Here is a 27,618-nt window from a genome sequence, read left to right on the forward strand (position 1 = left end):
CAACAGTGATCCATTATAGACAGAAAAGAAAAAGATTACAGTAGCTATTAGATAGGAATGCAATAGGTCGTAAACTACAAATAGATGACACCCTCTAGCTCAGAGAACCAGAGTAAAAAAGGTAACAAACACTATACTGTTGCCACCAAACTGGAACTCAACACAATATGTATGTAACTACTAAGCATTTGCTGCGCATCAGGCAGACACAAACATTAACTGTGATTTAATTCCAATATATCAGAATCTGTCACTTCTTGCCAATTGTCAGCGCAGTGTGTTGAGCTGCATCAAACAGTTAAGTAGGAGCACTTCACCTTACATCCGAGTGTTGGTTAATTTTACACATCACTGACAACTAAAAAGTGTCATATTTCTGTCAAGCACACACATGCGAGCAGTGTGAAGCACAGAAGTTTAGCCATAAGTCTGTCTGATGCACAAACTGCAAGACTTCTAACATCAATATGGCCATCACATTCAGAAGAACTGTGCACATTAAAAACAAAAAATATTGTTAAAAAAGTAGCCAGCTGGAAAAAAGTCAGTAATCGGTGATCTGGCCGGCATTTGTGGAATCAATCTATGCAACAGGTGCAAGTCTTTGCAATATCATACATCAGAACAAATTATGACTTTTTTTATTTCAGCAGGGGAGACACTATTTCGAAACCCCCACAGGATGCAAACACATCTGTAGAAATCAGACAAATTGTCATTATTGTACTCTGTCAATCATCAAACAGTACAATGGAATCCAATTGACAAAAGTATTTGTAAAAGTATTTGTAAAACACTTTTCTATGAAAAGCCCAGTCTATAGCACAAAGTTTCAGAGCATGTGCACATAGAAAATTGAATCCACCCATGACACCTTTCCACACAATGATTATTTCCCTAGTAAAATATCAAAGTAAGTAAGCAGGTTTTTAAAATCAGAGGCAAACTGCGCTGCTGGTGAAATACAGCTTAAACAAATCTAGCCTGGGAGGACCCAAAGCCTTGGCCAAGTTTGTAGAGCAGTAATATGACTGCCCTAATAAATTAAAGAGACTCCGATAAATTACTCACGGCCTTAAGCCATAGCCAAAATCCATAACTGAAAATGATTTCATTGCAGTGACTTCAACTACAGCACAGTCTCTTACAGCATGCACCCATCCTGAAATTCACTATAACTGAATCTGATCTGGACATCCTTTTCTATTGTTGGGTGTAGCCTAAACACAACTGCATCTAATTAACCATGTGTTGCCAGCAAAGAGGACAAGTAGATTAGATCAGGACAACTAGACTATTCATAAAGATCTGCCGTCACACTGTAGTCCTACGAAATTTGTGTGGCTTTTTTTTTATATTCAAATAAATGAGCCAATTTCATTCAATGCCAAATCCATTAAGATAACTTAGGTTGAACTATTTTCAATCCCGTAGCCCAATGAAAAAAGACAAAGAGATAAATACTCAAATTATCTAAGCCATTAAACGTTCAGATACAGAACCATGTGCTATCAAACACAAGTGATCATGGAAGTACATTAGACCATTAACACAATTCAAAAGACTCACAATCTGTCAAAGAAATGTAATTTAGGCACTGAAAGGGTCTTTATGCTTTAGGCTGTGATGGATGGGTTTCCAAGAGGCTAGTTTTTAATCCAGTTAAAATAAATCCTTAAAACTGGTGTGGAGATCAATAGTGTCATACCTGTATGCACAAACTGGGTAGAGCAACAGAAAAAAAAACAACTGCTTACATTAAAAACAAGTGTGCATGTATCGTACCGGCCTTCTCCACAGGCCACAGTGAGCCGTCTTGCTGCTGCACTGTGGATCAATCTGTTGTTTTTATGGACTATACGATGTGTTTGTGTGTGTCATGATGCCTTTTTACATCTTAAGAAAGGTTGAACCAAAATTCTTCTCATACAGACCCTCCAAAGCTGAGGAGTGGTGGGTCCATTTTCTCTGTGGACACAGCTTTCTAAGTGCTCCTTCAACGGACAGGTTGATGGGGCCTTAATGTTTACAGCCTGAAAAGGTAGACCAAACCAATGAAAAATACATATCCCTGAAAACACCTTGGCCTTCTCTCCGGGCTTTATGGTGTATTTATAACTGCTTCTTTACAGCATCACAGCAAAGTGATGTTCATGTTCAGATTAAATTAGTGCACATGTTACCTTTTCCAAACTAGGTACAGTGCTAATGGGCTTACAGGGATCTGCCTGAGGGCAAACTCGAGTGCAGGGAATACCCCAAGTCAGGAAACAACGGGCTCATCTGACATAAACCTGACCTGGCTAACCGTTCATGAGAGGTTCAGCTGGACTGAGAACACAGCTGGCACTCACTTAGGGGTGAGGAGGCTAGCAGGCACGATGTAGAAAAGTGACCTTCAAAGCACCAATTCAGGATTTTTTTGAGTATATCAATTATGGATGTAAATACACACAGATTCTTGAAGGGCAGCATTTGCTGACGGAGAATAATCTTGCAATTTTCATCGCGCACCATAATTCAAAATACACATCCCCAGTTACAAATAATATGCCTTACTTTGAATCCTTGTATTAAGATTTAAGTCAATATATTTGAGAGTGGAAAGTGAAAACAATCTCCAGTCCAATGAAATAAACATATACTCAATGGAATAAGCACATACTAAAAAACACAATCCAATGAAATAAACATACAAATCCAGCAGTGAAGTGAAAGCAGTGCAACAACGGGGGATGTAATCTGATTTCAGATGGCCTCATTCATGAGGGATGCCATGTATTGTTGTATATATTGCATAGTATCATGCAGGGTGCCAATTGTCGCATACTCTTTTTTTCCTAGAACGTTTCAACGGATGTAACCGGGTCACATTTACTGTAAGCATACACACTACATACTAGCAAACATACAGGTATGTTTGCTAGTTTTGAAAGATTGATGTTCCTTTGACTACTAGGGGCTTGCAGAGGAAGCTTAAAATATTTATAGAAAATTTTGAAGTGACCTTTTTATCTGACAGCTGAGAAGTCAAGAAAATGTTAGGAATATTTAGAATTCAATTTAAAATGCAGTATCATTTGCAGGGATATTGGAACAAGGCAGGTCTAATCTCACATTATGCTGGGAACACTGGAAATGATCAATGTCAGTGTCAGATCAGTTTAATATTTATTTATTTATTTTTATTTTGGCAAGATCTTTGGTGATAAGCGGTCATTACTGTGCTGTTGCTGCTTCTGGAAACGTAAAACGGATCGCTTCCTGAACCAGAGCACTTTTCCAGGGAAAGACCAACCTGTCTTTGGGTGTTTAGAGCAGCAAATGTAAAAGCTTTCATGAAGTGGGTATAGGTTGCATCACTACTGAGTTATATCAACTGGTGCTAGAGAGTAGCAAAGCAGACATTTATTTATATGAAAATGCAGAATATTGTGTAATTCAGATATTGAAATATTAAAATACTCCAAATAATAATGTATATATTTTTGCTTTATATTTTGTATTCTACTTTTGTATTCTATGGTTTTTGTTTTCAATAAGTCATGTTATGGATTTATGGCCAATCCTGCAATACACCATGCTGACATGCAAGTTCTTCAGTTAATAGCAGTCATATTGTTTTGTCTGGTCCTGCTTACAGTATGTCTGTGTTTGTCAGTGCATGAATTCCATTAACCAAATTTGGTGTGATAAAAAAATAATAATAAAAAAGCGATATGAAATTAACTGTTTTCCAAAAAAACATATAAATGATAGAAAAATCTATGACAGTGGACTATAATGGTCCAAGATGCAAATATGTAAATTAAAAATGACCAACAATACTACAAAATATAGAAAGAAATGTGGTAGATATACTAGCCTTATACATTTTTCAACTTTGACCGTTAATTATAGAACCCCATTAGGCCAAATATGATATAATGCTGCCACAGCACCTTTTACATTGAAGATTTTCATGTCTCTAGCGTGTAGCACAAAACACGTCTAGGAGAAGGAAAAAAACCCATTGGAGTTCCAGCTCCACAGGCTTGAACTTCTAAATATAACACAAACATTGGACAGTATAAATTGGTAACCACATAACATTATAATAGCACTAATTTAATATTATAACAATAATAAATGCTATAGCTAAGGCTACTTGGTTGTTTTTATAGAACATGTATAGAACACTAGCCAAGCACTAGTGTGAGATCTACTTAGATAAAGACAAACTGAATTGACAGGGACACTGCCAATCTCACACAGTGAATGGTAGGGGTGAATAGCTTGTCAAAAATGTGGTTGACAGACTTTCAACAGTCCTTGAAGGCACCACATCAACACTAAAAATCTATTACAAGTTTCTATTAGTAACTGCCATCAAAAAGACAGAATAGCTCTAAATAAACACAACTCATGAAATCAGATGTGACTATATCCTGTGATGGCTTAACAAAAAACACAAATTCTGAGCATTTTTTCCCCAAAGAAAATGACTCTCAAAACTCCAATTTTCCCTTCTGTGTTAAAAGGAATGCTTAGTATGTCTGCAATTTGGTCAGAGTGGTCCTCTCGCTTCCTCTCCTGTATCTACAGAAAACCACAACCTCAGGATTTAGACGGTGTCTTTTCTTTTTTCCATACCCTTCTATTCTGCTCACTGCCTCTCTCATAAATAAGTACAGTATGGCATTCATGGCTACAAAGAATTATGGTGGAAGGGTTGAATATACCATCTGAAGGAAGATTACCCTGCTTCTTAACTTTCTTCCTGATCAAGAAATTGTATTAAATCATTTTGAAGTTATCCAATAAGAGCATTTTGAATGATATAACTTATCCTGCTCTAAAAATAGTGATTAATGTATTTCAATTATGTTACAAACACAGACAGCTCAATTTACTCACTCACTTCACTCTGTGCAATCCACATGTTCATCTGTGTGGACAACACATTGATACCTTTGAGTAGAAAACGTATAATTAATTACATCACTTTTAATAGAGCACTCATGGCTGTACACTGTCTGTGGTACTGAGTCTTATTTTGATATGAAAAATGCACAGGTATGGGGAGGGTTGAAAATGTAAATTTTGACCTTGTAGAGCGAGGGCCGCAGTATGCACATCATGCAAAGTGAATACAAACATGAAAAAAAATGTCAAAATATGACAGTTGTTTGTATTTTGTAACTTTCAGCCAGTCTGTTTGGCACTATAGGTACATATTATACATAATAATTGTTAAATGTAGTTAACTGCATTGGTCCACTGTAGTCTACTATGGTTGTGTGGTAGTACTGTGTATCGAACCGAACTGTTAGCTGAACATATCACTACATCCCTACTGTTCAGCCAATCAAGTGTGAAGTCGCATGCAAATTAAACCATTGAAATCTCAAAACTAAGTCCACCAACAAAAGTATTTTTTTGCTTGTAAGTGAATCAGTAATAAGCATGAACTGGGAGAAATAAATATTCACATTCTTGTTCTAAAACCATCAATATATCAACTGAACATGAAGCTACTTACAGCAGAGCCGGGCGGCCCTATACGCTCACTATGCAAGTTGCATAGGGCCCCCCTCGTGTCAAAGCGTGTGTCAATGTTTACAACTTCAATGTGAGGATGAAGCGGAACTATCCTTCTGGTCACGAAAAGAGGGGAAAAAATGAGACCATGAGAGTGAATTGCGGGAACAGCAATCAGGTAAACTTATGTTGATGTGCTAGCTTGCAGTCTGTCTTGCTAACCCAGCTGCAATGCATCTCTTGGTCTGTCTGTGTCTTGCTTGCTTGCCAGCCACTTCCAGGGCTGTGTTCTGTAACTTTGTGCCTGACAAAAGTGAGAGTGAAATACAACTATTTATTACGTTTGATAAACGCCAACGGGCAACGGTGTTTATAGTGTTATAGACTGCAGCTCGGAAAAGATAACCGCGTCGCGTGTGAACATGCGTTCATATGCGCGTGCACAAAATGAAACTCGCGCTTTCCAGCAGCAACCTCTGTGGGGACCACAAGCTAAACACACAGCTGTATAGGTTTTATTTTACTATTTTGAAACATAAAGCTGCAGCCATAGCCTATAGGCTTATGTTTACATTGTACAGCCAAAGCTAATTGTATAATATTGTGAGGACTGAACTATTTACCAGGCAGCAGAGCCAAAGCTCAGTGTTATATTTTATTATTTTCTACATTTTATATTTTCTACAATTTCTTATTTATGTTAATGTTAATATTCACTTATCTTAAGATTCTATAGAAAATATTCTATTCAATAAATATTGTTTGTTTATACCTCATTCTGTTCTGTATAGGTCTACTTATTCTTAGACCGACAGATGGAGCAAACTGTTTTAAAGGAGGGAGGATTGTAGTGGGAGCACTGGGGTGTCAGGTGTGACTGTGTGGCAATGGCAAATGGTTTACATGGCTTACGGGTAAGGTAGGAGGGCCCCATAGCATAATTTTGCTAAGGGCCCCAGGGAGGTCAGGACCAGCTCTGACTTACAGCATAGGAGAAATAAATGCTTGCCGCTTACTTGTCAGTGCTTTAATCATTGAAAGACAGATGTAAAATTTGCAAGGGATAGAACTGTTTCTCTGGTCCAACAAGTACAATCCCTGGAAGGTAGCGAGACAGATGTACAGCTTTGTTTTGTTTCACTTGCTGACTTGATTCTACTACAAATGAAAGTTGAGCGGAGGGATTTTAGAGATTATGGAATGCTCTCATAAATTTCAGCATCTTATGTACTAGATCTGTCTGATGTCTGATGGCCCGACGTGTGGGGCCCCTCTCAACCTCAACCCATGATACTTGATCCACAATGCACGCAGGGTCATATACAATTGGATAATCCATTAATGAAACAGATTCTGGGTCGACCCAGGCCATAGCCTTTAACCTTCTATGTACTTAGCTCTGACACGAGAATAGGGCAAATAAATGTACATTTGGAGTGATAAAGGAGCTTTTCTCCTCTTATGCTGTGACAAACTGACAGTAGCGGTCCCTTCCACCTTTCCCTCCGCCTCCTCCCATTCCTTTTTAATAGCATTGGCAGTGCGTTAAAAGTCTAAATCTTACTGCATTAGTGTCCATAACAACACCATAATTCTTTGGTTTCCATTTGGTTAAGCCTTGGCTTTTTATTTTTGTTTGTTTGTTTTTATATCCTACTTGGAATCCAATATAGGTATCAGTATAAGAGACTGATTGACATTATAGGCAGTATTTGACAGGAAGAGCTGAAAAAAGTATTCACATTGAGTGTAAATATAATGGTGTCTCTTCTGCAGAAATCATTCATTGGTCTCTACACCATCCTCACTATGTATTCATACCCAAAATCTAAACATCTTAGTTAACACATTTATATCTATCATGTTTAATCTTAAAATATGCTGTACATTATACATAGAGTAGTAGGCCCATGTATTTCCTTGAGAGAAACCTATTGAGGCTGCAGAGGCCAATGAGGATTGGTGCTTTTGATTCCGCAAAGCGGTAATTGGATCCCTGTTAATTTCATCTTATCATCTTAACACTGTGGCAAATTAAAACACTTCAAGCACTAATCAAGTAATTTTCTCATTCAATCACTCATGCATGTGTGAGTGCCAAAGGGTCATCTCAATCACAAGCCTAAGTAAACATAAACTTTAAAAAAAAAAAAAAAAAAAAAAAGAAATATGCATGAGAGGGGGTTTGCACGATAACTACCATCATAGTTTAATTTCCTTATTCGAACACTGACTATGCTGGAAGCCTATTTATGGCATATCAACAGTGGACAATTAGGTGATGACATTCATTACTACGGAATCAGTTAGTCTACTGTACAGTAAAGTGTAGTTGTGGAAACTACCATTGTATGGTGCTAGGTATACTGTAAAGCATACCTAAGGTAATGTAATAGGTAAGATCATTGCTTTCACATGCAGAGAATTTGAAGGTCAACATGTGAATAAAAACACTGAAGCCCCTGACAAACAGGCGTATAAGGCTCAGGGGATAAATTATTGTCTCTAAGAAGTACCTGAATACATTCTCTGGGCTGTGAGACATAGCTTTCTGTATGAGGACCTCTTACATTACAAAGTGTCCCACTATATGAGTTTTTGGCCTATTTTTCATATATATAAGTTTCAAATGAAACAGGGTAGCTGGTACAGTACTTGGAAGTTTTCAGAGGATTCTGTGAGGTTAGAAGCACAACAGTAAATGGCCGTGTCATCAGCATAGATGAATATTAGCATTTGACACATTTTGACCATCAAATTAAATGCATTGGTGTCTCTCAGAAAGACAGTTTACAAACCAGAGTCCTGTACTAAGCAATCTTTCTTTAAGAATAGTAGGGATGCACCGATCACATTTTCTGGGGCTGATTTTTTTTTAACAGTGATTGGCCTATCATTGATCCGATCATCAACTGAAATTATATGCGTTTTATCCAGACTTTCTACTAACAACGGCACATCATGTAAAAGTGCACAACAAGCATAAACAGTAAAATTAACTAATATAAACATATGTACATATACATACATATATACACACACATATAACTAATATAGCACAGTGTTTAACAGGTTGTTCTTATGGCTGCATGACATGGTTAGGTTTTATCCAAACACAGTGATCACATGTCAGTGTGACCTTGATGACTGAGGTGCTTATAGTGTATCTTATTATAGTTGAATGGTGTCACTCTAGCTTGTTTATAAAGCTGCAACGATTAATCGATTAATCGTTGCAGAAATTAATCGCCAACTAATCGCCAACTATTTTGATAATCGATCAATCGGTTTGAGTAATTTTTTAAGAAAAATAAGTCAAAATTCTCTGATTCCAGCTTCTTAAATGTGAATATTTTCTGGTTTCTTTACTCCTCTATGACAGTAAACTGAATATCTTTGGGTTGTGGACAAAACAAGACATTTGAGGACGTCATCTTGGGCTTTGGGAAACCCTGATCCACATTTTTCACCATTTTCTGACATTTTATAGACCAAACAACTAATCAATTAATCGAGAAAATAATCAACAGATTAATCGACAATATAAATAATCGTTAGTTGCAGCTCTACTTGTTTACATCTAATTTTCTCACTCTGTAATGATGCAAGCAAGAATGTTTATTGCTTTCAACTGGGAGCTCAGTTTGTGTTGGCGGAGGGCAAAAGAGCTCAATGATTTCTGAGGGCATTTCAGGTTAGGGTAGGTGGGTAAGTCAAGTCAAGTCAAGTTTATTTATAGAGCACAGTAAATCAATCAACTGGGTTAAATTCAGGAATCACAGATTTAAAATCATCAGATGATGGCTTAAGCCAATTCCAGTTCAGGTCACCAGCCAAAACAACTTCACTGTCATTAAGCTGAGAAATAAGAAGCATCAAAGATTGCAAAGCATCACTCATGGCTGAAGGGGGCCGATAACAACCAACCACAGTTATATTGAGGCCCTTAACTACTTCAAGATTCAAAGCCATGAATTCCAACGGTTTAGGAATACACTCAGATCCAACACACTGACGTAATATTTAACATTCACATAGGCAGCAACACCTCCATCCTTTTTTGGTTGATCAGAACAATTCACAATATAGTCTTGCATGAAATTAAATGAAGTTTCAGAGAACACCATGGCATTGGCATCAACAGATTTGTCCCAATTTAGAACCATATCTATTATTGATAAGAGGCTAACCACATTCATATAATTGAGCCCGAATCAGATCAAGATTTTAAATCAGAGGGTAACTGGATATGTTAGTTTAGTTACCCCAAGGAATTCCTTAAAATTACACACAGATACTATATGATGGTCTTGTGGGTAATGATGACATCTAATTGCTCCTCTAGCTTGCATATACATCGCCAATATCATCTCCTCGGCCTTCAGTTTGTGAAAGAACAGCAAGCACTCACCAGAGAATCAGGCAGAAACATACAATCATAGGCAGCCTTGATGAATGGATACTCCAAGAGGGGCTACTGTGGGTTATGTGAAGAGACAGAGTCCCAGGTGTAACAATGCCAGAACAGGGATAGTGACTTCCAGCCAAGAGAATGATTTGGGTCAGTAGGTAATTGCATTCCTGGACCACAGGGGACTTGTTGGCAATTAATCCTGCCAGTGAGCCACGTGAGATATGCACACGTTCAGTGTGCCAGTAGACTGATAAATGCAGCTCTGTTAACATAGCTCTGTCAAAGAGTGATAGGGTAAAGTTGCTAACTGCTGACACTTGGTACTCGGTTAATGCAGCTCCAACGAGACAATGAGAAAACTGTACTGGAATGTACTTGAAAATGGTAACTAATCCTCAGAATGGAAATGGAATTGTTCTGCATAATCAACAGAACATTGCCTAAATAACGATTCTGACATTGACAAACATGGGCCTAAAGCTCCAAAAACCTTACATTATCATCTTTTTCAAAACTGATATCCTTGAGCAGATTTTACCTTACAGTGTATCACCTCAACATTCAGCACTAAATAAGATGCTAATATTCAGCAAGATTCTTTTTTCCGTCATAAGCATACCTATGTCTACCTTTCCTCCTCATAATTAAGTTCAAGAGCGAAACCCCTGCTAAGTTAAAAGGCAAATTCACAATGGCTGCAGAATTACTCCAGAAGGCAAATAACACCAGCTTTAAAGGGTCATTTACATTCTCTTTTGAACCCATAACACTTTGCTGGTATATTTAATATCCCATTATAGCTCCTCCCTATAGTCATTTACGATCTCACTTTTCTCTCCATTGTGCTTTGTAATGTGAACACTTCCTCTGCACTTTTAAGAGGCTTTTAAATCAATTCATAGATCTGAGACCTTTAAAGACTAAAGATAACTTTTTTTTAAATATTAGAACTTAAAATATTAGGGAGAAAAACCAGTTGTTTTTGAACTCAATTTGAGATACAGTACATTCAAATTCAGTGTATCTGCATTGACTTAGAAATTGTGAAGTGTGTCAATACGTACAGTACCTGTATTACATTATTCAATTAAGCTTACATACAGAAGAAGGTTCCATTAATGTTACCCTTTTTCACACAATATTGCATACTAAGATTATTGATTTAATACTGAAAGCAACATCACTCAATATTCCCCCTGATACTTGCATTGTCATGGTATTTTGTTGCTCCATACAAGTTTCCCACAGTATATCCAGTGCTTACACCAGGTAGATAAATAACGGAAACACCAAACAATATATGAATATCAAGTACATAATAAGGAGTAGGGCTACGCTTTGTCTTCAGAGCAGCTTCAGTCCACCTTGGATGGAGGAGGTGGACATATACTTCACCCTCTGTACTCCTGAACTCCCCATAAAGCTTCAATGATGTTTTGATCTGGTGATTAGAGGGGTAATGGAAGACAATTGACTTCAGCCTGGCATTCATGAAACCACTCTTGAATTTGTTTAGCAGTGTGTACGGGGGCATTATCATCTTGGGATATAGGAACTTCATGAGGGATGCTCCAGGTCCTTCAAAATGGGCTCATATTCCTTGGCGGTTAAACAAACATGCACAGCAATCATTGAATTTTATAACTTGATGAGATGGATGCCCATATCATTGCAGATCCACCACCATGTAACAGTTGTCAACAGACAATGGGGGTTGAAGACTTCCCTTGGCTTTCACCAAAGTTAAACCCATCCGAATGTAGAAAATAATGTAGGCATTTTGTCAGTGTATGAATTCTCAGTCAAGTATTGAACAAAACAATAATACACTGAAAAGAGTGATTTAGATGCAGTGTGGAAGCAGTGGTAATAACATTGTTTAAATTTTGATTTCTCACAAGGAGGTTTGCAAGGCCTAAATCAGTCTAGATTTAAACAGCATCTGATCGCGAAACACAAATGGGCAAAGTAGAAACAACCCTTGATTTACCCTGAAAGGCTGCATGCAAATGAGGCTTTCTTGATAATCTAATTAGACAAGATATGCATGGTGATCTAACTTCCTTGACTCCAAAACAAGACAACATAGATTATTAAAATAATATAATTTGTGGAAGACTGCTCAACAAATTAATGATTTGATGTTGTCCTTTACAACAGCTGTACCAAAACACCCTAAAAGGATTTATCACATTCTGTTTTGTAAACACTACAATTCAATTTAAGAAGCTTCTTTGATATTTCAGAATATGCATAATGTTTTCAATAATATTTAGTGCATCAATACACTTGTGATTGGGTTGACCTTTGCTCACACTATAAAACACCTGTTCTTTGATCGGTTGCACTGCTTTTCTGCATTTCAAAAGTCAAACATATCGTTTCAAGTTCTAACAGTAATCATTTCCATAGCCATCCTTTCATTCTCATCTGACTTGTGTGGTTTGCAGTTTATATGTTTTGGCACATCAATAATGGCTCTGTGTTTTGCCAACAACATGCTTCAATAAATTAACAGGCTTTCGAGGCTGGCATCTGTCATTGTATGCTAGACAAGTGTGCCAGTCACATTTCATGCAGTGTCCCATTAGCCTCAAGCTTCTGCCTAATCTGAGATTAATCAGTTAGTGGCATCTGATCCCTAATGATAGGGGGTCATAGAAAATCTCTGGAATTGCTATTGTTACAATAATGCATCAATTGAATGTTGTTCAGTGGTACAGAAAGGGTTGCTAAATGCCTACAATAACAACTACAACAACAACTTTCACCAATGCTCCAATCAAAATGTAGAATGTAGGTGTGTTGAGATCCATTACCATCTAACAGTTAAGCAGTAGGTATGGAGTGATGAAAATGTCAGAGAATAACAATGCAAAAGTCATTAGACTTATGTTTCTAGCCATTTTATTGTTTCTTGAATCAGAGAATGCCACTGTCCACATTTATTCTAGCAACTTCTATTGACATTCGGTTAAAAGCCAAAAATCTGATCTGATCTGATGAAACGAAAATTGAACTCTTAAGCTGTAATGCCAAGTGCTGTCTGATGGAACCTGGGCACAGTTCATCACCAATCTAACACCATCTGTACCGTGAAGCATGGTTGTGGCAGCATCATGCTGTGGGCGGGGGGGCTTTTCAGTGGCTTGTATTGGTAGACTTGTAAGGACAGAGGGAACAGTAAATGCAACCAAATATAGCCAAATTGAGGAGAACCTGCTTCAGAGTGCCAAAGACCTTCAATCAGGCCGATGATTTATGTGCAAACACAACAATGACTCTCAAAAGGCCAAATCAACACTGGAATGGCTTCGGAACAACATGAAAGTCCTTGAGTGGCCTAACCAAAACCCAGAATGACTTGAAGATAGCTGTTCACAGACTCTCCCCATCCATACCCATACTTGACAGGGCATCAGCAAATCTGCAAGTGAGAATGGGAGAAAATACCAAATTCCAGAGCTGTCAAGCTGATACAAACGTATCCAAAAAGACTCTAACCTGTCATCGCTCCCAAATGTGCCTCTACAAAGTATTCACTCAGGGGGTTGAATAGGTTACTTATTTAAATTATTTATTTCTGTATTTAATTATTTCAATCAATTTACAAAAAAAAAAATGTTTTGCATGTTTTCACTTCTACTTTCTGTAGAGTGTTGACAAAAAAATCTAAATTTAATCCATTTTGAAGTCAGGCTGCAACATCACCAACTGTAGAAAAAGTCAGGGGCACTCTATCGACAAAACATCCAAAAAATATCAACATTTACAAGTGTCACACTAGGATAGAGGAGCATAATATTGCTATTAGTGTAGAATATTACAAAAACTATTGGGTCAATCTTTCCAGTAATGACTGAAATCTAGAGCAGATTTAGCCCATCTGAAAATGCACTGGTTAAAGTGCCACCAGCAGAACTCTGGGAAATTGTTTTGGCCCAGCCAATTAGGCAGTGTGAGCTATTTAGTGATTCCTAAGGCAAATAACGATTCTGTAAGTTAGTTCACCCTTTTGACTAGGGCTGTAACTAACGATTATTTTCACTGTCGATTAATCTGTCGATTATTTTCTCGATTAATCGATTAGTTGTTTGGTCTATAAAATGTCAGAAAATGGTGAAAAATGTGGGTCAGTGTTTCCCAAAGCCCAAGATGACGTCCTCAAATGTCTTGTTTTGTCCACAACCCAAAGATATTCAGTTTACTGTCATAGAGGAGTAAAGAAACCAGAAAATATTCACATTTAAGAAGCTGGAATCAGAGAATTTTGACTTATTTTTCTTAAAAAATTACTCAAACCGATTAATCGATTATCAAAATAGTTGGCGATTAATTTAATAGTTGACAACTAATCGATTAATCGATTAATCGTTGCAGCTCTACTTTTGACTTATCATTGGTTAAAAGGCAAGAGAATGGAAACCATTAGCAAAAGGCTGATTTATCAAAATGTTCATTCAATGGTTCAATAAACTCACTAACAATAAAATGTGGAATAACCTGCCTTTAATATCCACCAGTCAAAAATCAAATCTTCAAAAACAATCAAAAGATGCACTTACTGTTCTGAAGGTGACAGACTGACCTGTGGCATGCCTTTTCAAAATTAGGTTTTTCTGGAACCCATATTTGCAGTTTTTCCTTGGAATTCCTAGTTTTTTTGCATATCTATGCTACTTTCCTTCTTTTTCTATTACTATGCTCTTCAATTTTATAATATATATATATATGTAATATCTGTGTGAACCCCAAGAAGACTAGCTGACTGCCATGGCACTGGCTCATGAGAATCCATAAAATAAACAAACTCATGAATAAAAAAGTAAATTAAATTTTCATACATTAGATGTGTTCTAAGCACTCTTGAATATGTTATTTCTGTCCATGGTGGTGTCACCTCTTGGCAGTGTTTTCTTGAGAGACAACAGAATAAAAGTCCCTTCACTGTTCATGTTTACATAGAATCTCAGTGTCCAATCTTCACTCTAACTCTCAACAGTGAAAAGCTGTTTAGAAGGCATCATTAGCTATACAGCAATCATGAGTTAAACAGAAAAACAGAAAGTAATCAAACCCTTAAAGTGATTCTCCTTAATAACAAAGATAATCTCCTTCGCTTTAGCTTGAGTCTCCTTAGCTCAGTGAGATCCTCAGTGTAATTGCTCTTGTTAATCATGCCTTAATTTGTTGACGAGATTCATTTGGAGACTTGTGTTTAAAACATAAAATCTCTCCCAATCTGGGGACGCCAACATCTTGAAATTAAGGACAGCAAAGTAGAATGAGACCAGATTAAGTCATCTTAAGAGTTTTGGAGATGCCGCCAGAGACTGATGTAATACCATGATCAGTGTCTGTCACCGCTTATTAAACTGGTATAGCTACTAAACTACATTCTTCATATTGTGATTACTGATGATATTGTAAAGAAACTGCTACTGAAATATATATGAAATGAAGTGTCACTACTAATAGTACAGTGTTTATGCTAATTATGAATCTGATATATGTTTACATATGCAAAGTCACCATCAGGGTGAGCCAAACATCAGCTACAGCATAATTATCCTTAATGACTAATCAAAAATTATTCAGCCATTTAAGCATAACTCTGGACATTTTCAACCTGGATCCTGTTGTCCTGTAATGTTCCATCATGCCAATCGATTCTGACCAAAACTTTGTCAATTGCCTCACTATAGAGGTCCTTATGTCTTGCTTGCCAGGGTGCATGGCTCTCCAGTACAGTCCTTTAGGGCCAATGGACACTCCAAAAATCAAGCCCAAAAGCACCTAAGGCAGGAGTATTCAACTGTATGCCATGGAGGACCTGGAGTATGCAAGCTTTCAATGTTTCAGTGTCCAATAAAATTGTAAGAAAAAAAAATGAAGATTGAGACTGGCAAGCTAATAGGATGACTATCTCTAAGGCTGAAAGCTGATACAGTCCCTGTGTAATTTTAAGATAAAGGTAATTAGATTATCACACCACACCATCATTAAAGTCAGCAGCATCAGCCCTTAAAGCTAAGTAAAATCGTTTACCTCTTCCCTCTACTTGTGAAGTGTGCTCAAAAAAAAAAAAAAAAAAAAAATCCTAGCAGGCACCTGCCAGTAAAGTTAAGAGTAAGACCCAGGTGGAAGGTCAGAGCCGTTAAGGTGTCAATTACACTGAATATTTAGAAAACCAAAATAGTACAATGACCTGATATGCCAAATACAACAAAACAAAATACTACTGATTTCAGGGTTTGTACAGATTTCCCATTTTAAAATTGCACACTTATTCCATTCTAGAACTCTATTAGCAGTGAGCAATGAGATTCTTTAGATCTCTCAAAGATTCATACAAATAGAGATGCAGGTTTCCCTCAAGCATAGCCTACTGAGAACAGAGAACACAGACATAGTTTTTGGACTGATGCAAGGTATAGACCAATGAGTTGCATTACTTGTTATTATGTTATATATCTATAATATGTAATGATATATAGATAACCTGAAGGTGTTGAGCCTGAGGCATCGTACAAACATCGTCCTGCTGGAGCCCAAGACTGTTCAATTCTGAATAAATAGCATGAACCAACAAATAATACCGAGTGGGCTACAGATCTGCCATATGGTGCAATATTGTCAGTTAATATCTTTCACTCTGATGTACAGTATGTTTGTAATTCTACTGGATCAGTGGGATGAGCTTTGAAACCTCACACTTGCTCCATCATTTCCATATATTACACAGCCGAACCACGTGAAAAACCCCACCCTCTAGGTGTTTCCAGAGCATAGTAACAGCGCAGTGTTACAACACATAAGAGCTAAATGCTAAGAGCAAATCAAAGTCATCCTGTTGACATCCACCAAGAATCAATGAAAGAACAAAGGCATCTGAAGAAACTGAATTAGCCATCTCACAAACTTAGAATAAAAATAACATAATTTGGTGGAGTCTACTGGGATTGAACGTATTCTGAATAAAGCTTGTTTGACACAAAAATAAGTCAACAGTATATAACAGTGTCTAGAAGACAGTCACTTAGCATTAATGCTATGTCTCGGTCAGACTTAGTGAACAGTAATTTTCACAATAATAATATGCTAGCCTGACTGCATACTGAGCTACCACAGTACTAATACATTAAGACAAAAAAAATAGCACAGAATGATACTCACAGATTCTCTTTAGATTACTGAAGCACGGAAAACTGCTAACTTCACTAAATGGCAGTCACTTGGAAGGATCCTCTCACCCCCAGAAAGCCTTATGCTGCTAAAATGACTCACATCCCCTCTTCCAACCTCTGTCAACCATCATGAGGAGGTAAACATTTCCAAATATGGAGAAAATATGAAGAGAGTATTGAGGGCAATATCAATTGGGTTTGCTTTTAGCTTGGAATGCCATAGTTTGTGAGCCAGAGTCACTCAACAGAGCCAGTTCTGTGGTGCATACCTTTCACTAGGAATAATAATGATGATTGCAGAGAACTTTTCACAATGATTTGGGTTTGGTCTGACCTAAGATGGGTAACGGTGTCAGTCTGCCCTGCAGGCTCCATTTTTAAGAGTAGATAATCAAAATGTAGAGAACAGAAAGTTAGCTTAACACTGCAAATAGTAAATTAATAGAGAAAAGTGTAAGGAACAATTACTATTACTATGCTATTACTGTAACAGTTTGACACAAGACAATGTCTCCCAGTACCCACTGAGAAGAATGACAGAATTATAACAGAGGAAAGAATGACCCTTTCAAATGATGTCATTAATCATCACACTACAGTATTTACTAATTCCACACAAAAAAAAAAATTCCACAAACCAAGAGGTAGATTTGCCATATTTCATATGGCAGTATACTGCACCACCTTTCTAGTTTTTTTATATTAGATGTATGGTAACATTATCAATTGTAAAAACAATTGCATACTGTGCACAATTAATGCAAGCAGTGCAAATCTTACAGTCAATGTATTTTGGTATGTATATCTAAGAAAAATATGGGAGGAATTCATCCATGTGTTCAAAAAAAATATCAGACACATCATTTACTTCTTTGCTCATCAAACCACCAGGGTGGGATTAACAGGTAAAGATAGCCCATTTTCTGTGAGAGGCTGTCCTGTCACACAGAATATCTTCAAGTGATTAAGAAGGTATAATTAAAGTTTGACTACTTCCCATGAGTGCAGCAGGTCAGAGGAGGTTATGACAATATTAACAGCAGCTAAAGAGAGAACATTACGCAGCACCGCCTGGACTGGATTTGTATTGTAGCATTCCTTAGCTAGTGCTAGTTTCCTAAAACAGTAGAACCTCCTTTATACAAGCGTGCGTAAACACACTGTTTTCAGCCAGTCTCTGAGAACACAATTTTGAAAGATGGGGAGCGAGAGCGAATAGGGAGATGTGTCTGTGATAAAGGATCACCCATCTCGACTTGGGGGCGGTAACAATTTTCTGATCACAAAAACATTTGACACTGCCAAGAGCAAAATATCACTTGACATCACTGATTGATGTGTGGCAAGAAGTGCAACACGGTTGAAAGTTTTAGCCCATAGTTAATACATTTTTAAAAAATTGCAATTAAGTACAGGATTAATGCTATTCACTTTATAGAAGCCATATAACCTTTTTTATAGCTCAAAAATGTGATTTAGTGCTGATTGTTAAAACAAGTGCAGCAAAGAACAGCAAAAGCTATCATACCTTTTCTCCTCTCTGGATGTATGGGCCTTCTGGATGAAAGTCTTCGGTCACTTTGTCTTTGAAATCTGTAAGCAAAAAGAGAACTCAGTTTCACTCATCTGGGTTAGTTAAGTACACGTGCTGGATGGACAGGCCCACACCAACACAGTCCTGTCACATATCAACTTGTAAAAAAAATGTTCTATGACTGTCATTCATCAGAGTAAGGTATGGACCTTGGGCAGACTCCCATAAATTGTGAATGAACCTGAGAGTACCATGTCATTCTGAATTTTAGTTTATTTTTCCACCTGTTCCACATTGTTAGAATAATATTTTATTGTGAAACAGATATGTAGTATAGAGAAAATAATGCTGAATTGCCAATACAGAAACTACTTCAACAATTACCTAGTGAAGAGAACGAACAGATTAAATTCAATGTGAAGGGATCTCTTTCAGTGAAAAGAAAAAATTGATCCACCTAAGCCATAACTGTTTTGTTAGGTCACTCCAACATCCCATTACTCAGTGGTAAAGAAATGTAAAACCACAGTTTTATTTGTTGAACTCTGTTAAACTAACTTCCACTTGGGCATTCATGATCCAAAGTGGTGCCCTTGGATAAGCTCTCACCAAATAGGTAAGTGCGATATACGTCGCTCTTTCACTCTTGCCTTTTCTTTGTTGTGTAATTCACATCAGACCTTCTCCAGTGAGTGGAATAAAATAGTCCGGGTTCCGGGATGCACAGCCTGTTTCCAACCTGGTGCATGCCAGCTGAGGTATTTTAAAAGGAATATGTAACTGAGTGGCAGGATAGTCTTCGCACAATAGAGAACATTATTCCATTTTCAAGTAACCTACTATTATATTATATTATACTATTATATTCTGATTTTTGCCCAGAGTTTGTTGAGGATGTGCACATACTTCTCTCATTATGTGGACACTGCCATATCTCTGATCGACCTCCGGTATGGTGCCAGCCATAGTTGGTACGAGATTTTTGATGCGTGGTTTCCACAAGCGCCGGCTACCAGCCAGACAGCCGATTACTGACTCCTTTCCAGCCGGCTACTTTAACAGTAATTTTTGGTTTTAATTAAGGTTTTTCTCCTTAACAGCCTTGTACTCGTGCGTCAGACAAACTTATCTGGTAAAGAAATGTAAAACCACAGTTTTATTTGTTGAACTCTGTTAAACTCGCCAGTTCGATTCGACTCGACACACTGTACTGGCAAATTTCAAGAATCATTAATTGCAGGATTCCCAATACCCCGATACTGGATCTGCTATATTGAAAATAATCACAGTTAAGGTGCATTGTTGGCATGCATGCAGACATCTTCTGAGATGGAGAGTTTCAGCTAATTACTGTAGTTTACAGCCTGTTGTATTCATCTGCTGATATCTGTTGTAGTCACTTCTTTTATACCAATGTTCAATTCATAATTTAAGTGGAAACTAGGCTTAAGACATACAGTTTTTGAGGTCAACACATTAAAATACTCAATAATTAAGATGTGTATTAGAATGGAATCAAGGTGTCAGAATGCTTGAAAAAAATAAATAAATAATAAAGCGTCTTCATCAAAACATTTTCCCCAGGCGATCATGCTCCTGGAGCCCCCTAGCTGGCTACTTGATCTCTATGGCTGGCCACTCCATGTGCTTGTGGAAAACTCTGCACTATGTGTACTTGTGGTTGAATCGAAGTAAACAAAACAAACACCAAATAGACAGAGTGTTGACTGTTTTCAATCTATAACGGGAGGGGGCTGAGCATGTAATTTTTTACTTTGGTACTGTATGACAATGTAAAAAAAACAAGGAGCAATTTATGGTAACACTCAATGAGGTGACACTGTGAAAAATGTCCATACCATAACAATGTCCTGACATCATCATCTCTAGTGCTCTCCTCTAAAGCAGCGTGTTTTTGAGTCTGGGAAACTATTGCTGTTCCTTCCAGCTAGGAGCATGCTCATTAAAATATGCCACGGAACACATACAGTAGAACAACTTGACTAAACCTACCAGGGGGGCCGGGCTCAAAGGCAGTTGAGGGACTCAGCTTTTAACTTGAACATCATCAAGGCTGTCAAATGTGTCTTTTTTAGCCAGAGATTTTAAAGACAGTTCCGTTTAATGTTGCCTGAGTCAAAAATGTGTGGGAACGACACAGATGTATTCGGTTTGATGATAGAGCTCTCAGGGGACCTTGATGTTATTGATTTGAAATTCATATCAAAGTTCGAATTCAATCTTTTCAACAGAAAAGAGAGATGAATTTTTCACCCTGTTAGCTACTTTTTTGGCAGAACAATGTCTATAGTCTGGACCAGGGGTTCGTTAACTTTTTTAGCCGGGGAACCAAATACTAAATTCAGACTCCTCTATTGGGACCAAAGCTCATTAAAACATATTTCCCCACTTGGCATGTTGAGACTAAATAGACCCACAAACCACTTTGGGTCCTGACCTATAGTTTAAGAAATCAGGGCCTAGACTTCACTGCTTCAGTTGTGTAGAATGTATTCTTGGGGGGAAAAGTGCAGAGAAAATATAGACTACTTTTCCACAGCAATTCACTCAGGAAGAATGAAACAGTAGACAATGGTAAGGCCATTTATGTCAGGTAGGCATTTAGTTAGCCCAAACAGCCTCAAGATGTTACTGTCATTCATTTGCATTTACTTGCATTCTTGGGTCTGAATGCGACCTATGTAAACCCTTGGAGGATATCTTGGGGCAAGAAGCAGCTAGCCAAAGACTTCCTCCTTGAGTATACAGATATGTGTGAAAAATACACACTCAAAAGTTCAATTTTGTTGTTAAAGTCCACTTTAAATGTCTATGAAATGTAAAGCTCCATGTCTATGTCCACCAATCACAAGCACTATTCCCCGCTCTATCTGCATGCACGTGCTGTCTCTAGCATGCACAGACCAGATTTCAAAGTAAGAGTGACACCTGGACATAACATTCAAATCCTAATACACAAGGCCACAATGCTGTATCATACAATGCTATTTATTATTGGGTTTGTCTAATCAGTGGATATCTCTTTTTAGGGTTAGGGACACATATAATGCAGTAAAATGGTGGATTTGGACATGGAGTTTTCCATTTCAGCGACATTCAAAGTGGATGATCAAACTTTAAAGTGTCTATTTTTCACCTACACCTGTTCTGTATATACTCAAAGAAGAAGCCATCGCAACAGAACCCATCTTCGACCAGACACTTCTTGTCACACAGTATGTAGTCAAGATTTCCTCCAGGGATTTACATGGGTTTGTTCAGACACAAGATGCAAGTAAATGCAAATGAAAAACAAACAATTCTTAAGGAAAAGTCACCTGAAACTCTGGTAAGTCCTTTGCATTTGTCAGGGATACTATGTGTCACAATTAAGGTGTTGGCTATGCACAGGCAGTGGTTTGCTGCTTTCCCTTCTCTTCTATGGTCTGTAGCTAAATGACAAACCAGTGCTAAGAAGATAATGTAGGCCTGCATTTTAACGTGAGTTAGTCCACTGTAACAGTACTGCTTTAGTAGGCTAGTTCTGTCTAGACAAACGTGTAACGTGCTGTACTGGTTGGGATATTGTCAGTTATGAAGTATCGTGGATACAGTAGCCACAGTCACTTACCATAACTACAATATCCTGTAGGTTACATTATCCAGGCCGTCATTATAACAACTAGATAAAGCAATGTAGCCTAACTGTGCTGCCATAAACAGGCGCGTCATTCACAGTTTATGGTGCTCTTTTTTCTTTAGTGACAGCAAAAAATTAACGTTGGTATCAGCACATGCCAGCTATTTCCGAAACAGGACGCGTATGAGACTGCTTAAACAATTCAGCTGCACATTTCGCTGCAGATAGTCGCTCTCATGTTTCCCCAATGGTGACAGCCCGTCTTCCGCATTGCTCAGCGGCAGACCACTTGGCTAAAAACAGAAACAGCAGGGAAGCCTACAGGGTCTAGCATATTCGCAAAACTTGACGGTTCGCAATGTTTTGCTCCTTCAACGCATACATGAATTTGGTTGATATGAAGTTCCACCAAGCAATAAGTTAGTTAGCCTTATTTAGCACCAGCCAAGGCTACGGTGCGAGTCCACGCCCTCATTCTGAACTCCGTCCGAGCTACAGTAAAATTCATATTATACCCTAACAAGGCTGAACAAATTGAAGCCGAGCAACTCCAACAGTAGGTTATCAACCGTGCAGGAGTTAAACTAATTCAATCACAGCACAGAAGCGCAGAGATGTTGTTAAGTGTTAGAGAAGAGTTCGATGGTTTCCCTTACCTCGCTTTCTAGGAATAAGAGAGATTCAAAATCCCACAAAAAAAGTGAAACTTCTTGATCCAAATTCTGGGAGAGTAGTAGGCAGTGACGTCACGGTCTGAAATTCCAGCCGTCTCAGTCAGTTCAGATATTTGCCCATGTAAGGCAGTAGGCCAGCGGGATCACCAAGTCTTCCCTCGGTGCGTTTATATTGTAAGGCAAACATGGTCAAGAAAAATATAAGTAAACCATGACTGTCGATGACAACTCCAGAGAGATGGGTATGTGCTTAGAAAAAAGTGCATGTTAAAAAAAAAAAAACACGCATACACGCACACACTGACCATGTGAGCAAGTATAATAAAATTACAATGCAATATTCAATTTTTTTGTGTGTGGTTCTTCTTTTTAAAGTTAACCCCTTCAGGATTTTCATTCATTTTTGATATGTCGTTGTCAAATGACAAATGATATACAAATGCTATCTTATTATTTACTGAGACTTATCAAGAATTCCCCAGCTGCTTTTGATACACATTTACCAGTGTGCTGGAAAACGCTTTCACTCCCAAATAACTCCCACATTAAAGTAGCAAATGAAAACCTAAAGCAGATTAGTTGGGCTGATGTTTCTAATAGTGGCAGGTACCTTTTCTTTCCTTCTGTGCTTTTTGTTGGCTTGTTTGTTTGACTCATGCAATGACAGTTAATTTCACAGTGATGTTTTACTGTTGTTGTTTTTTTTCTTTTCTTTTCAGGTAGCTTGCTGCAAACAGAAGCTACGGCCGAGGTGGTAATCAGACAAAGGGCTTTGAAATTGCAAGATGCTGGCTAGAAAGCAGGCTTCCCCGCAGTTGTTCCTATGCTGCCATAGAAAACTCCAAAGAAGAATCCAAAGCTCTGTGCATTGTGTGCATAAGTTGAAACAGTTTCAAATTCAAACGCTGTGTGTTGCATGCTACAACGCTCCCATGCTTGTCAGGCACTGTTTATGCTCTGAAACCATGAAATACAATGAGGAAGTTTGATCTTTAGCGTCTCCGCCTCAGCTTGGCAGTGTGATTCCTTCTTTAACTATAATCTGAATGTACTTGTTAGTTTTATTCTTGATACATTTGAAAAATTAACAGCCATATGAGGAATGGAACTTAAAGAGAAGGTTCAGAGATTTTATGAGCCTATCTTATTAATCACTAATCAAGCCTCCTCTTGGATTGTGCCAAAAGTTTATGCAGCTTCTGTGAAATCAGCAACCATCTCCTATTATTATTTGTTAACAATGCTAGCACAAGTCAGTGGAGTATAAAACCATAACTCATAAAATCACTTGCAAGCCATTACAGATACTTCCATAGATGTAGTAATGGTAATAGATAATAGAACTGTCTCAAAGCACTTGAAGCGGATTTTGAAAGCAATTGTTTCATAAACCATTAACTTGCAAACACATGCTAACTAGGCTGGTGCTGATTTGAGATACATGAACACTGTTTTGAATGTTATAATAGTGGACATGATTAGTAATCAGGATAGGCCTCTAAAATCACTGGACCTCCACATTAACAATATTTAAGAATGGAGAAGGCTACAAGCGTGGCTTAAACGTTAGGCCTTGATCACACAAACATGCAAGAAACTTGCTTGCTTGCACAACTCAGAGCAGTATTCTCCACTGACTAGCAAGGGAAAATAAATGAATGAGAAATAGCTGCTGCACAGACGTAGTTTGCCACTGGCAGTGCAAAAAAATAGAATTATATTGTATTTGTTGGCAATTCTTGACAGCGTACTGCCTCTTTACCAATCAAGTGGTGGTCAGATCAAATGGCCCTGCTGTTATCGACACACTGTCCATATTTTGTAGTTTTGCTCGTTTCTGGGTTAAAGAAGTACAGTTTGTTTCAGAGGGAATAAACAATTTGAGCTCCACAAGTATTTGGACAGTGACACGTTGTTTGATGTTTTTACTTGATCTCTTAGTACTTTTGGATATAATATGACACGATGACCCAGGGGTGAAATTGCTGACTGTTAGCTGGTCAGCCATATTGGATGAAAGGTTAACAAACTTAATTCCCCTAACAGATACACTAACTAGTATGTAAACTATTGTCTAAGTCCAACCAGCCTGAAATCTTCATACTCCTGAAACAGTGCTTAAAGACTGACGGCTATCTTAAGCACTCTATCAGTGTTTTGTTTCTACAGACATTTCACGTTTTTGGTGAAATTTTCTGGGAGTAAGGCTAACTATAAATACTGCTTACATGAATATAACTCAGCAGATTAAACCTTATGATGATAGAGCCTTTCTATGTGCTTGTTGTCTGGCTTGCACTTGAATTTGGAATTGCCATGCAGCTACTCACTGCTCAGAGCTCAAAAGCTGCAGCTGACCTCTGATCTTTAATGCAAGCAAGCTACTATCAGATGTCCAACAAAGCTCCCGCATCATGTTAGCTTTGCCTGACCTCAGTGATCTTTGCCATGCAAACTAGACTATTAGTTTGCATGTTCTTGATTTCATGCAAATATGATAACTGCTCTTTCACCTTTGATTGTGTGCGTACAGTTGTATTGCAGCGGTGTCAGTGCTTTATGCATTTATACACCTCAATACACTTACAGATATAATTGCTCTTATCTCTTATATAGAGCAGAAATTGTGTTGAATGATATAATATAATTATGAATTATATAATTACACATTAGTGTCTTTGAAGTGGTGTAATGAAACACATTTATAAGAAAGTAAAGCTCTGTCATTCTTTTTAGAGGCCTAATGTAAAACAGGATCATTCAATCTGAGCCATATCTATTCAGCAATAATTTTTAGTTTACTAGAGCTGATTACACTGCGCTGCGAGCAGTGCATAAACTTCTTTTTTCACCATGCATGAAGAAACCATAAACAGCACTTGAAGATCGAGCACGCTGATAAGCCGAACGATTTCAGCTATTTCAGTGTTTCACCCATGGATCCCCTCGTCGAGAAGTTCCAGGGCAAACTGAAAAGGTAATCTCATTTGTAATGTGTGACAGCTTATTTGCAAGTGTGCGTACTGGCAATTTTTTAATGGGCCCGCCAGTGATTCTTCTTTCACTCTTAAAGCTGATTTCAAAAAGACACTCTGGAACAGTTAAGAAGACACTTGCCATTGCCTGTGAACTCAAGTTATCAATCAAGCACCAATTAACATGCTCGGTGAGAGAAAATCAGCGACTCTTTGATGTTCAGTAGCAAGGGAATGGTAGTTATGCATGTCATTGATATGACGGTTTTCAATCTATCCTCAATGTACAGCATCATATGAAAAGAAATACACACACAGGGCCCCACAACCAATAATTTAAATTGGTGAACTGTTTGAGAATGTAACTAATGTTGCTTAATGTTCCTGATCTATGGTATGGAGCAATCAATATAGCACAGAAGTGTCAGAAAACATTTGTCACAATTTAAACACCACATTTTTCTGTGACAAGAGCTTTTGCTTCAATTTTTCCAGCATCGGATATCCTGTTTTATTTGGGTTGTGACACACTGTCTTCTCCCCCACACCACTTCCTCTGAAGTAGGTAAACCTCACACACTACACAGAAGACAGCAGCTGTGCAGTTAATAAGTATTTCCTTACAAAATAGTGAGGGAAAGCATACAAGCCAAATAAGAAAAAGACTAAATCAATTTCACAAAAATAGTCTTAGTGCAAATTCTCAAGGTCATCCTGCAACTCTCAAGGCATCAAAGAGCCCAGTTTTCAGGAAACGATGGCTGATGACATTGGTGATATCATGCAGCGTTGCTATGCACCGATCTCAGAATTAGCAGAATTATGAAATGTTAGTGATGAGTTGTTGTTAATTGGTAGATAATGTTATTTGATATCTCACCGTAATCCTTCAGTCGTCACTAGGCAAGTCCAGGTGCTTTGCACAAAAACAACAAAAAACAACAACAAAAAGTTCTTTGCACAAAAAACAACAACAACAACAAATGTGTTTGGGAACTATGTATGCTCTGTTAATTAGAGTTGAGATAGCAGAGATTAATCTTCAAGCACAACCATATTACAGAGAGTCACGCCAAATAAGGAGAAACAAAAGTACGAGACAGGCAGACTCACTACAAAAACAATGTCCCAAAGCTACTAATCAAACAACTCCTGATCTAGATCTAGACCTCAGATTACACTAATGAATTCTAATTCTTATGTTTTAGCATGTAAATATGTATTAAAATGGTAGACAGAGACAATCCCTGCCTACAGCAAAGGTTTATAAATTTCAGCATAAATGATCCGTACTTTTGAGCTCGCTGCACCTTTGAAGAGTTTTTAAAGCAGCAAGATATTTTGTCATCGTATCATGAAATCAGTTTTAGGGTTTGTCATTTAACATGGCGCTTGTTTTTCAATGAACATGATCAACTTTTTAACCCTGAAGAAAATTGATTCAGCTGGTTCTGTTCTCCAGCAGCAAGAAAGCAGGTTAGCATTTTGTTTATATTTCTGACCATAAACCTTGCACTGGACAACACATACAGCCCCTAGCAACATTTGTATACAGTACGGTTTCAGTAATGTAACCATGCAATATAAAAAAAATAATAATGCTAAAATGAAATTATAAAAACAAGTGTTTAACCTGAATTGTTCTTATCTTAACCAAAACCTTAAGGTGAACCC

At 37.8% G+C, this 27,618-nt stretch overlaps 1 protein-coding gene across 3 annotated transcripts in view; it reads right to left on the bottom strand.

Moving 5' to 3' along the window:
* lpp (LIM domain containing preferred translocation partner in lipoma) overlaps nucleotides 1-23,079 on the bottom strand; it is a 139,720-nt gene extending 116,641 nt beyond the window's left edge. For all 3 annotated transcript variants that reach the window (XM_071517613.1, XM_071517612.1, XM_071517611.1), the window contains exons 1-2: nucleotides 22,952-23,079; nucleotides 18,650-18,714 (exon numbers count right to left, since the gene is read on the bottom strand). The gene's annotated coding sequence lies outside the window, so the exon portion shown is untranslated. The remainder of the gene's footprint in view (nucleotides 1-18,649; nucleotides 18,715-22,951) is intronic.
* Nucleotides 23,080-27,618: the final 4,539 nt, after the last annotated feature.

This window comes from Centroberyx affinis, unplaced genomic scaffold (assembly GCF_046629955.1).
Source record: "Centroberyx affinis isolate AG114_WGS23_722 - 3 ecotype Tasmania unplaced genomic scaffold, CSIRO-AGI_Caff_v1 ptg000503l_1, whole genome shotgun sequence".
NCBI classification, from domain to species: domain Eukaryota; kingdom Metazoa; phylum Chordata; class Actinopteri; order Beryciformes; family Berycidae; genus Centroberyx; species Centroberyx affinis.